Raw genomic sequence first — 12,716 nt, forward strand, 5'->3', positions numbered from 1 at the left:
CGGGCAACGGCTGCCGGCGACCGTTACCCGCCCGGCTCCCTCCCTCCCGCCGCCGCCGCACTGCGGAGGGGCCGCGAGCGCCCGCGGAGCGGCCCGGGGGGGGCGGCGGAGGGAACAAAGCGCCTTTGTGCGGCGGGGCGGCCGAGGGGAGAGGAGCGGAGCGGGGCGCGCGGCCGGCCGAGCCCCCATCCCCATCCCCACCGCACTCACGGGCCGTGCCGGGCTCATCAACGGGCTGCGCTGCTCGCACGGCCGGGCCCCGCGGCCCCGCCACCGGCTCCCGCCCGCCTGCTCGCCGCCGCCGCAGCCGCCGCCGCCATGTAACCCGGCTCGGAGGGCAGCGAGAGGCGGGGCGCGGCGGGGCCGCCTCCGCGGGGCGGCGCCGCGGCCGCCGCTCCGGGCCCGCGCTGCCGGGGCGGGCGCCCCGCGTGGCCGGCGCTGCCCCGGGCCAGGGGCGCAGCGGAGCCGGGCCCGGCAGAGCTGCACGGGGGACAGAGCCCGGCGGGGACCGCAACGGAGCAAGCCCAGCCCCGCTGCGCTAAAACCCGTCACGGGGAGACCCGGGAGCGCGGCGGGGCCCGGGGCCTGCAGGAGCCGCGGACGGGACGGGCGCCTCCCCGCACCCCGGCCTGGGGCCCGCACCATCCCCCCGAACATCTGCCCCCTGCCTCCTCTTGCCTTCACCCCTGCCGACACTGGCCTCCCTTTCTCCTCTCTAGGGACAATAACATGTTTTTTCCTCAGTAAATCACCCAAAACAGTAAAGCAAAAACAGGTTCAAAATTCTCCCAAGGAGACTCTTGTGCAGCTGAGTTGGTGGGGAAGTACGTGTTTTCATGCATTTGGGGGGAAATACGTGTTCTCATGTATTTAAAAGGATGCATGAACACACTAGGCCTGCACAGAACATAAGAAAGTCTAAACAGTTTCRGCCCAACTCCTCAGGACCCGTGGAGTTCCCCCGGGTCCCTCATCGGCCTTTGCAGGGTAGGGTGACTCAAAACAGAAAAAAACAACCTATGCTTAAAGAGAAAACCCACAACAACAACTGGTTGAAGAGATTATTCATAGTCAACAGGAGCACAGCCCTATTGTGCCTGTGTCGGGCTCTGTGCCTCCTGGGCAGCAGCATTCGGTTGGCCCTGGCAGCTTTGAATCACATAACTCTCATTTTTTAATGAACAGTCATATACCAACATCCATGCAACTCCCTATCCAGCCTCTCTAAAGTTATTTAAGAAAGATGCAAAACGGCCTGAATTACAAACCCAACCTCAACTGTTGCAGTTGAGGCAGATCTGTGAACTCCCCTGCTGGCGGTTCCAAAGCAGACGGCAATCTCTTGCCTGTGATGCAGCTCACGCAATTCTGCTGCTCGACACGGGAGCGCCAGTGCCCGCAGCAACACCCACACCTTGCACGTGCTCCCACGCCTCACATGTTGAGCGGGCAGCAGCTATCACAAAGCCTGCCTGCCAACTCACACACAAGTTCAAACCTCCCCTTGGTGTGCGCCCTATTGCACCTACTTGCAACGAGAAAAGCCTCTCCCAGCAGAAAGGCTGCAGATGGAAACGGAGTATTGCCCTGCAGAGAGGATGTTAGAAAAGGAAAGGAAGTAAAAACCATTCCCTAGCACTGAAAAAAAAATCTTACAAATAGGAGCACAATCSCCAACACTCATACATGGAAAGCAAACAGTGAGTGGTGGCCGGGCCTGCAAGGGGCTGGACGTTTGCTATGTGTGATGCAGCTCTTCGTTACAGCTATTGTTAGACAACCACAGAGTCCTCTGGCATCTCATCCCTTCGCCCTCCCAAGCGCTCAGCCTGCCGCGTATGACCATGCAGCAAAACACGTGGCTTTACTCAGTAGCAGAAAAGAAATAGGAGGTCAGATCAGATAGGCTCAGAATACAAGGCTTTGCAAAATTATTTTTAGAAGTACAGATGCAAAAAGATGGGGCAAAAAGGTGACAGGAGATATCAGCGGTTCCAACCTCTGCTGTCCTCCGGGCTGCAACACAGAACACAAGAACAGCAAGAACACAGAACACAAGAAGAGATACGAGCAGCTCCCGCTTCCCCGTGGGCACCAGCTCCATCCAAAGGGCCTTTCCCTGCAACGGCCTCCGCTCCCGCTGCTGCCCTCTCCCCTTCCAGCCTCTCCTGAGGGAGGCAACAAACTGTTGCTAATCCAGCCTTGTACTAATAACATACGCACGGAAGGTGAGAGCCAAACAGCCCTTCACAATACTTGCTAATTTATAGGCACCAATGCCACAAAGATGGAAAGCATACAGAGGCGAAGTCGTAGTTCTGCCCACCCAGCCTAAGAGTGTTGGAAGATTACAGCCCTAGCTACTCCAGACTTAAATATAGTCTGCACAAAAAAGACTGCAAGAGTGCATATTTGGAAGAGGTGATGTTAGGACAGCAACCAGAGCCAAACCACAAAGGAAAATTTACTAGCATTAAAGGAAGAGATTTGGGCCTCAGAAAGAAAAAAGGTGGAAGCAGCAGTGGTTACTGTATGTGTAAAAGCCAGAGCTGTTTACTTAATCAAAGAATTCTTCCACCCATATGAACTATTTTCATTATGATCCTAGGCTACTGCTCTAAGAAAAAAATTTATATTAAAGCTTTTTTTTTTTATATATATATATTAAAGCATCTGGTCAGCCCATCATCTTACTACGTCCACTGGACTACTTGCCAAAACCCACATCTGCCATTTCAGTCAGGTGGAGAAGTTCTAGATGCACGGAGTTTGCTCTGCCACAGCCCCACATGCTTGGAAAGGAGTTCAGCAAACACAGAGGCCATGCAATAAGGGACAACCTTCCTCACCTAGCCAGTACACACTCCACCAAAGTCTCACTATGTCAATGCACCACTATTTTTTTTCTAATTTTTGGCTTTCTAATAAATCAGAAATCATATTACATATATATATATATACACACACACACATAAAGTGTTTGCTTGCCTCTTTTTCCCCCCAATTCTTCTGGRGCGTAGCCTATGATAGGATCTAACAAATGAGATTCTTCAACCTTGAGAAAAATCATGCAAATAATTACCTGGTGCAGGTAAATAATGCCTGTATTCAGCCTCATTCCTTGCAGAGTTATAATACACATACCTTAAGATGTGCTCAGAATTTGTGTGTCACGTTGCAATTCCCAGCTATCTAATCCAGACGATTGCCAATCTGTTCTCAGATTTTAAGTGCCTATTGATTAGACCACAAATAATTGCGTCAAATTGTTTGCCCCTCCCCACATGAATACAATCATGTCGCTTGTAGGTGATGTGCTGTACGATCCCATTCAAAAACATTTGCAGACATCAACCATCAATAAAAACACACAGTAAGAAAAGAAGTGATCTTGGGAGGCCAGAAAGCCCAGCAATTAAAAAATAATTAGAGCCGAAACAATGAGTCATTTATTTCATGCAAGTTCAAGAAGATCAAACAGCAAATTCCAATATAATATTTCAACCTTGCATGCAAATGGTTCCTTGTGGCGTAACAGGGAGTGAAGTGTTTTCTAAGCAGCCCCACCCGTTAAGATTGGCAAGGGAAGAAAGCTCCTTAGCAGGAAAGGTTGCCCAAGGTGACTTGGCAGCGTTTCATCTCAGCTCCGCTGCTTCACCGAGCGTTTTTTCAGGATTTACACCGGTCCCTCTAACGATTGTAGGTATTTTCAGAAAAGAACGAAGAGTCAGTGACACCAAGCAGCTGCCGTGCCCAGCAGGGGACTGGGGACCTGCGGTGACGCTGGCTTTGTCGCCCGTCCTGCCCAGTCTGTCCCTGGGCGGCAGTTTGTGCTGAGCTGGGCAAGGACTCAGCAGCGCAGGGCACGTGGTCTGCACGGAGCAAAAGGCAGCCACCCCAAGCACCCGTTTTGAAGGGCGGCCCTTGTTTCTTTGCAAGGTCTAGGCTTCATTTTGCATGTATGAGAATGAGTTTAGAGAGCAAATCCAGCTAACTGAAAGGAAATGGGGAGAGATTCAAGAAATACTAAGTTTCTTGTGCCTCCTTGGCCTGTTCTGCTCATCTGTGTTCTGAAAGGGTGATCTGGTCCCTAAATATGATTTGCTTTTCCTGGAGTAACTCCAGAGAAGCTCCAGAGTTTGTTTGGGGCTCCCTTACCTACCGCCTTCCCCAGTTAGCCTCGTTCTCTGCAGCTTAGTGCAGTTTCAGGGTGRCAACACTCAGCACTGACAGCCCATGGAAAATGGGACCTTCAGTTCTGGGTGACTCCATTTCCTGGGAAAGATCTAGCCAAAGCCTTTTGCCAGAGCCTTCTGACAACTTAAGGCTTCCCCCCCAAACTGAAACTATCGTTTATGCCAATATTATTAACAGACAACCACTGAGGATAATTTTAGAAGTCACTATTTAAAAATCTTTTACCAAGATTTTTAGTCAAAAGTCCCTTCTACACCGTCCAGAAACCCGTTTTCTTCCTTCAGTGGGAGGGATCAAGCYCTATATGACGACAGTCAAAGCCTCCCAGCAGACCTCACCTCATTTTCAGTCACTTGCTGGAACTAAGTTTGCTAGGACGAGCTTTGTGCCTATCTACGTTCTGATCAGGAAAGAAGACATGAGGGTGTATGAGGATTTAGGGGAAAAAAAAGAAGATTAAAAGGCAAATCCTAAGATCTTCACCCTTCTGCGTGACAATGGAAAAGAACAGGCTATTAACAAAAGCACCAAAGGCCAAGTGAAGGTGGAAAAAGAAAGTCACTCACAGAAGGTGTTTAAGGCTAGAAATAAACGGCTTCTGTGACATACTTTGGAAAATCTGTGATTGCGCAGGGAAAAAAAAAGTCATTAGATCCTCAGAGCAGAGCAAATCATTGTTCCCCCTTGGTAGATCACCAGCAATGTAGGACAGCACTGGTACAGCTAGCTGCATGCAGGTCCCCTCTTAATAGCTCATATCTTTATTTAGATGGGCAATTCTATAGGGTGTTTCTTCTGTCTCAGCCAACACTTACCTATCACAGGGAGAAGACCTTCAAAAACTGCCTTTTAGGTGGGTCAGCACTGGAAGCAGAGCATTAAATTCATTTGCAGGCCTGGAGCTCTCCCAGCTTTCTCAGCCACTTATAAATTGCTTGCACTTAACCTTGCACAGATGTAGCTGTCATTATTTCATGCACAGAATAGTAAACATGGCAAAAAGTTTACCAAAGTAGGCCACAAAAGCAGAAGGAAATCCAAGCATGTGTTAGGTTTAAGCACCCTTTAGAAGGTAACTAGCACCAACTTTTTCACACTTGGGTGCTCCAAGTGACCAAGTGGGTCAACCTACAGTTGAAAAAACAAAAACAAAACACTCTATAGAAAGAATAAGCAATGTTGTGACACGGCAAAGCATAAGATTAAGCAGAAAAAAACATGGACATCTCCATATTAGTCCCTGCAGCACTGCAAGAACTGCAAGGCAGAAATTACTCTGTAGACATTATTTATATCTGTACTACCTCGAGTACTCCATTGCACAGAGATGCCCTGGTCACAGGGGGCTCCTATGCATTTGTTTATGGAAAGCTACTGGAAAATACTCCAGCTCTTGAGAAAAAGTCATAAAGGCCTGATGTTGGCTTTACATTTTATGTGGGACTATTCTTGTGCATTCCTGCAGAACAGTAAACCTCCCTACATGCAGCATTTTGCAGCATTTTAATTGCTATTGCATTACAGAAATAAAGCCTTGCTGTGCAATTGCAAATACAGCTGGTGCTGCAGAGCTTGTCATTTAACGAGGGGAAAAAAAAATCTAACATTTGCTAACGTTTCCACCAACATCAGAATCCTCTCAAAATACAGTAACAGGAGGCAAAGCTCAATAAAAATGCATGACCAGCAACTGATCCACTTTTTTAACAGCCTGAGGCTGTGCAGCTCTTACATATCAATGTACAGGTACATTGTATATATCAATACATATCGTTATTTAAGAGTTTATAAAGAGGTGGAGGGCTGCAATAAGTGAGTTGAAGCATTTTAAACACTTCCAAACATTACTTTGCAATAAACTATGTACAAACAGATGCGTCACCAGAAGCAAACTTTACATCATGGATGAGGCAGAGATGTGGTGCTGCCATAAGACATTTGGGGATGTGAAAGCCCTTAGCTGGCCATATCAGAGGAGTTTCAAGTCTGTGCTGCTACTTAAGGGATTAACACTGCAAATCTAAGGCACTAGAGTCATTTYCCCTTCAACCCCATTACGTTTTTGCTGCTGTTAAGATTTTTCTAGGATGTTGCAGGATTTCTTAGCACTTTTGAGACGCGTGCTGGGAGGGAATACATTTCCGAMCAATTTGTTTTCTCATGAAAACTGGGTTTGCCTGTGTGCCAGAATCAGCAGACATTTTATAAATAGCCTTGGATAGATGACAGGAAATGATGCAAGATCTCAGTGTGCGCCACTCCACAGAGGGCAACTGTCTGCAGCTTTCAGGGAAAAGGGACTTGTACTATCAACTACTACACAAGAAAAAAATATATATATATATGTATATTATATATATATGTGCACCAGCATTGTTTACTGCATGGCATCAGCCATTTTCTAATACTAACAACATTTTCTTTGGAAGATAAACAACTGAGCAGAACTGTCTGAACTCACTGTTGTCTTCTACAGGAAGAGCTTCCACCTTCTTGCATGCTGTAAACGCCACCATATCCATTGGGGATCCTCCTGACCCTACCTGGCACCAAATACTGGGATCATCTTCTTACCGTGGGATTTCTTATCAACTGCAGCCACGCTGCTTCCAACTCAAGCTGTTTTAAACAAAGTCCAAAAGTAGCTCCCTGGGGTGTCAAACATCCACACCACAGTGAAAAACAGATAGTGCCTTCTCTGTATATATTTCTGTGCCCTTGCATTTCAGTTATGTAGTTTGCAAAGTTGGAAGGCGACCTTGGGAAATGCTACAGCACAAACCACTCTCTATACGCTGGGCATCATCATAACAGGCACCCACAGCACTTTGTCTCACAGAGCCAGTGTGCTGACTGGCTGATATTTCACTTTAACAAAGAATTACATATTTGATCTCTCTCATGACCATACCTCGGAGTCATCCTTCTTTCAGAAGTGAATAGTTCCTCCCCATCGCTGCTAAGTATCTACTCTCATGACAGACAACTGCCCAGGAGCACTTCCTGCCTATGAAAGGAGTAAATAATATCCAAGTCCTCTGAGCTTTTGTACTATGTGATTTTACTCATGATCTAAATCAATATAACTTCAAAGGGAAACTCAACATTTTTGCATTAAAAATGTTAAATCTGGCAGAGCTTCTGTTATTTTGGAAACGAAACATTTATTACTTCTTGCAGACCAGTATGACAGACAGTTCTGGAAACTGGGCCAAGCCCAAATTTTCTCAGGAAAACACCGTGCAAATGAGCCTGGAGTACTTCTGTGCACACAGACATCCCAGGGAGGAAAGGCAGCCCCACCTGTCAGGGGTCTTCACACACTGCATCTACATGAGAAAAAAGGGATTGAGAGGGTACAAGGGAAGGTTGGCAAGGCTGCTCCCTTTGCAGCACTTGAGGAAAGCTCCAGTGCACAAGATCCAGCTGTTCCTGAGGATCACAAGCACTGGGGGGAAAAAAAAACCCTAGAATTGTAAACACAGACTTGTTCCATTTCTGAACGTGGAAAGAAAACCTGTGTATCTTTTCTGCCTCCTGACCCACAAGGAAACGTGTGTCAAGTGTCTAATCACTGAAGCGCTGAAAAGCTTGCTCCTCAGAGACACACTGTCCGTATTTCGAGCTAATGTATAAGCCTCTCAGAAATACCACCAAAGGGCACCCTGCTCCAGGGGAATCACTTAGCTGCAGCCCTACACACAGCCAGTTATCTCCTATAGATAAACATTTCACTGTACAGTGAGGCATAAAGATTCCTACATGATCTAAACAGCAAGATGTGCTTTGTAAGCGAGCTGGAATTAAAAAAGATTAAAGAGGAGGAGAAACCTTCCAATTTTTAGTGCATCAGCATTCTCTTATCCCCAGCATATGTCTGAACAGTTTGCAACTACATTTGGTGGAAAGCTGTTAAAATAAAAATCTAAGAGATGCCACACTTAGGGCATGGAGGGAAAACTGTTTAAACACTAAAGACACGTTTAAATCTCTATTAGGTTACTAAAAAGAAATTTTATTTTAAAATAGCTACTAGCACGTATCTCRCATTTACTCTCACTAACGTGGACACTCCCAAAATAAAAGCAATTGAGATGATTCAAAGAAGGAGAGTTTCAACCTTTGGASCAATTCTAGTTGCAATAGGTAGTTCTCATGATAGCTGCAGCCCAATAGGCTTTTATGTCATCAAATGTTTACAGATGCTCCATGACCTACACGGAATCATCACCTCAGATGACAACAAGAGCAGCAGTGTGGAAGGTCTGTGATCGGATATCCACGTGGCTGGCAGAGCTGCACATGCTGAAACACCCTTTTCTGCTCCCTTGCAGCTATAATCACAGAATTCAGGCGTGTGAAACCGTTCATTAAAAGACAGAAACCAGGCACTCGTGCTCAGTAATGGGAGGGTATTTTCAGCCAGTTGAGTGGCATATTTTACTTGGTCACCCAACACAAGAAATTAGGCTTCAACCGCCAGGCAACAGTGGCAACACTTCCTGCAGCTCTGTGTCCTGAGACAGAGGCCCAGACAACGGATCACAGCTCACAAACCTCTCATCTTTTCCCTGTTGTCAACTTTTCCAAGACAGAGAACCTCCCTAGCTACAGACTGTCTTGGAAAAGACATATCCCGGCAGCCTAGGACAGAAACAACCTCTCTCCTTGCTATCAAGCCACCCTAACAGGGTTGGACAAGGAGTCTGGTTGTGGATTTCCTGCTCCAAGGGTAACACAGGAAGACTTGATGCTCTCAAGACTGCCTGTCATAAAGACACTTTTCACTAGGACTTCAAAAGACAGTGCAGAATCCATCATACAAACTTGCTGGTTTCCCCTCAACCCAGAGAGAGGTTGGCTGTTTATTTTTCCCCAGTAGATATCTAACCCAAGCTGCTATTTCCACAGCTGCACAGGCTGCCCAAATTGTTCCTAGCAATACAGAGAAAAGTGAAATTATTATAGTCTGTGATAACATCCCYGCTTAAATAATTAAAGCAATTTATTTGCTTGTAGTAAAAATGATTCAAGGACCAAGTGCACAATTTGCGATCAAAGTACTACTCTGTTTATCTTCCTAGGTCCAATGATATTTGTTAGTAAACAATACAAATGTAATCATTACTAGAAAATGGTAAATCAGTGGCAAGGCTTGAAAAGTCCATTCCTAAGCAGAAAAACTTCAACCAAGAACCTCTAGTGACAGCAGGACAGGAATGGAAATTTTTGAATCTGTTCCTGCAGAGAAACAAGAAAATTTATCTTTGTGATTGCTCTAATGTTTCAGATAGCAGGAGAACATAGGAATATGGGCCTTAATGTTGGCTAGCAAACGTCTCTGACCTTTCAAGGGAACTATATTTGACATGACAATCACAGCAATCAGGACAAGCTCAGTCTTCTCCAACACAGGCTTAGTGCATGAGCAGATATTCTTTTTTTCTCCTCACAAGGGCTTTCGTGCTGTTTCATTCAATGCAGTTCTCACCTGATTAGCTGTAATTGAATACCAARAAAAAATAAAATGAGTGTGCTGCCCTATGTCTTATTCATCAGGCATTGCCCTAGTCTGGAGACAGAACTACAGAGGATTTTTTTTACCTTATGGAGTGTAAGGGCACTGTAAATATCCATTAGTTTAATTTCTACAGGCTGCAAGGCTTCCAGGATATTGTTCCACTTTCAAGTCTCAGAATTGAGTCACAAAGACCAAGGTCACAGTGGCCTTTAATAACAGATWCACAATTTAAAATTCTTAGAACTGAATTTGAGGTGATTGGTGCTTTATGTCACTTTTTCAACTTTTCAAATAACTTCTTTAAAAGAYTGACGCTTTTTGCATCACATGCAGATCCCTGAAGCTCTGAGTTTTCAGATTTTGCAAATTATTCTTGGCTTTCTCCAGGCAGCATGGTTTTCCTCCAGCACCAGAATATCCTAGAGCAGCTGTGCTTGCACCTCCAGCATCTCAGGCTCTCTCCTCCGTCTCAGCTCTTCATCCACTTCCCCTCCCCATCTCTCTCAGTTCCCACTTTCTGTCTTCTCCTTCGCAATCCAAACTTCATTTCTACAAGCTCTTTCTCCCAAATAATTCCATAAAAATTCCCCACCTATTTGCTACTTGTTTCTTCTGCTATGAATCAGGCACCCTTCTCCAGCTTCTCAACTGGGCCCAAAGGGAGCTATTGAGGGGAGTACAGTCTTCTTATACTGAGTTTGGGTTGAGCTGCCCAAACTCAACATGCCTGCAGCAGCCCACAGATGCAGTCACAGGAAAATTTATGCTCAGAAGCTCCTCAGCTGGATCATTCTGCACTGACAGACTGTCTGGGGAATTTATCTGCTACCACATCTGTCCAGTCTGCAAAAACTGAGGTTTCCAGTTCATAGACATCAAGAGATTTTCCACAAAGATAAAACACACATCTTTGATGCTGGCCATCCCTAGACCACATGTGAAGAGTATCCTCTTATTCTGGATCAGACATGGGATTTTTAAAAACTCTTCTGTTTTTAAGTTGGGCCAAAACGATGATGTCCTCCAATGTAGTTCTTGAAAAACGACCAAACATTTGAGCTAAACTCTCAGGCTTGGAATACACCCAGCATCAGACATTTCCATCAGTAGTTTGCAAAGCCACGGATGACCAAACCATGGCGAGTCCCAAGCACTCCTCTCAAGAGACAGCTCAGCAGCCTTGCCAGGGCAAACCTGGGGGTGCCAGTGGCACGTGGGGCTCGCTGGGCTACTGCCTTCACCTGCACATGCCTCCCCTACCACTGCTTCTCCCCTCCGGGATGGGCAGCCGTGCCAAGGAAGGTCTGGTGAAAGAGTCTGACCATAAGAGGACACAGTGGGGATGGAAGAAGTGGATCGTGCCCTTTCTGATGCGAGGCTGGCACTGGCAGGGTCTGTTCAACAGGCGGGTAGGAGGCTGTGGGGCAGGGAGGCCTCAGAGCAGCCCATGCAGTGGCATCTGCACTAGCCATGGTGGTGTCATGGGTCATGCTCCAGCCTGTTCCCATCCCAAGGGTACTCTGGGGAAAGGAGCTGGTCAGTGGTGAGTGGCAGGAGGCCTCCCATAAAGAGGGCACTCACTCTTTAGGGCAAAGTTTCTATTATTTTGCTCTGATGCAGTCGGACAGAGTCTTTCCTACCACACATGTGCAAATGGGTCTATATAGTCTCCATCACGAGCTTCTCCGTAACCTCAGTTCTGAGCAGGTGGAGGGCCTGGCAGCAGGGCACCTGTGGCTGCATTCCAGGTGTGGCAGCGATGGTGGCAGACAACATCCACTTGACTTCCCAGTGGCTACAGCAGCTGCAGCATCCTTCTCCCTTCATGCCACCCCGCGTGCAAAGAGCTTCAGGACGCCCTCCCCCTCATCCGATTAGGAAAAGCAAAATTTCACAGAGCTTTTTCCCAGCTTGTCAAATCCAGACAGTTCAATGAAGACGGCATTAACTCCTGGCTGAGCAAAGCAAAAAGGTCAGCGAGCAGCAGCCGCGCAGGACGCGGCGCTCCACGGCCTCGCTGGGACATCGTCCCGCTCCGTGGCCTCACCGGGACACCGTCCTGCTCCATGCTGGCACTCGGGACCCACGGCGCCTCCCCCGTGTCCCGCAGCCCCACACAACCCCACGCAGCCCCACGCAGCCCATCCAGGCGTCCTTGGCTCCTCACCTGCCCACAGCACGAGGGTCGGACTCCTTCAGCGGCCAGGCCGCGCCAGGCAGCGCGCTAGGAGAACATCCTCCAAATCCATTTGCTCTAATAAAAACATCTATTTATGCTGCCAGCGGTGGCAAGAAGGTGTCTCGGGCTCCAGCTCTACTTCTCCATGTGCAGAGACGCACTGGGAGGCTGCTCTCCCTCTGCAGAGCACGCACGGCGTGTGCAGGAATAGAGCTCCGCTTATGTAAGCCGCCGAGCAGGGAGCCCGGCAGGAAAAACTTCYGCTAAAAACCCAGTTCTTGGCTTTTTCTAGAGATCTAATCTGTCTTTTGTGCACTCCTGACCTGCATAAACTATTTTCATCGCACACGGTAAGTAAAACAATCCTCTTAACAGGAGGACATTTTGTTAGAGCTTTATATTAGGTTACGTAAATTATTTGTACTTCTGACAGCAGCTTCTCTTCCATCCACAAGATGTTGTGAGACTCCTACAAGGTTCATTTGTCATCGCTGCAGGTAACTCAAGGATCTGAAGAGWCTTTCTGAAATGCAAGTTCACCTGGGGGATATGCTGCAAGTTTAACAAGGTATAAAGGCCTTCTTAAGAGCAGTGTTTTGGCCAAATAATTTACAATACACCAACTTCATGCATATTAAATAAGAGATCCCTGACGTGAACGAGAAAAAAAGTCAAGAAGCCTAAGTCAAGAAAAAGTCACTTCCAAGTCTCACAAAATTCAAGAGGAACAGAATACAAATGGAAGAAATATAAATATATGCATATTTTGTAAAAGAATGCACACACGTGTGTGTGTGTATATATATGTGTGTGTGTGTG

The 12,716-nt window shown here is 47.0% G+C and overlaps 1 protein-coding gene across 2 annotated transcripts in view; it reads right to left on the minus strand.

The window, feature by feature from the left end:
- MAPK6 (mitogen-activated protein kinase 6) overlaps positions 1-11,904 on the minus strand; it is a 24,023-nt gene extending 12,119 nt beyond the window's left edge. The window contains exon 1 of one of the 2 annotated variants that reach the window (XM_026045744.1): positions 11,886-11,904. The gene's annotated coding sequence lies outside the window, so the exon portion shown is untranslated. Of the gene's footprint in view, positions 1-210; positions 288-11,885 lie in introns of those variants that run through there. The other variant, XM_026045743.1, reaches the window with a different exon arrangement.
- Between the last annotated feature and the right edge of the window lie 812 nt (positions 11,905-12,716).

The sequence above is a fragment of the Nothoprocta perdicaria genome, unplaced genomic scaffold (assembly GCF_003342845.1).
Source record: "Nothoprocta perdicaria isolate Ctin4 unplaced genomic scaffold, notPer1 scaffold_41, whole genome shotgun sequence".
Lineage (NCBI taxonomy): Eukaryota > Metazoa > Chordata > Aves > Tinamiformes > Tinamidae > Nothoprocta > Nothoprocta perdicaria.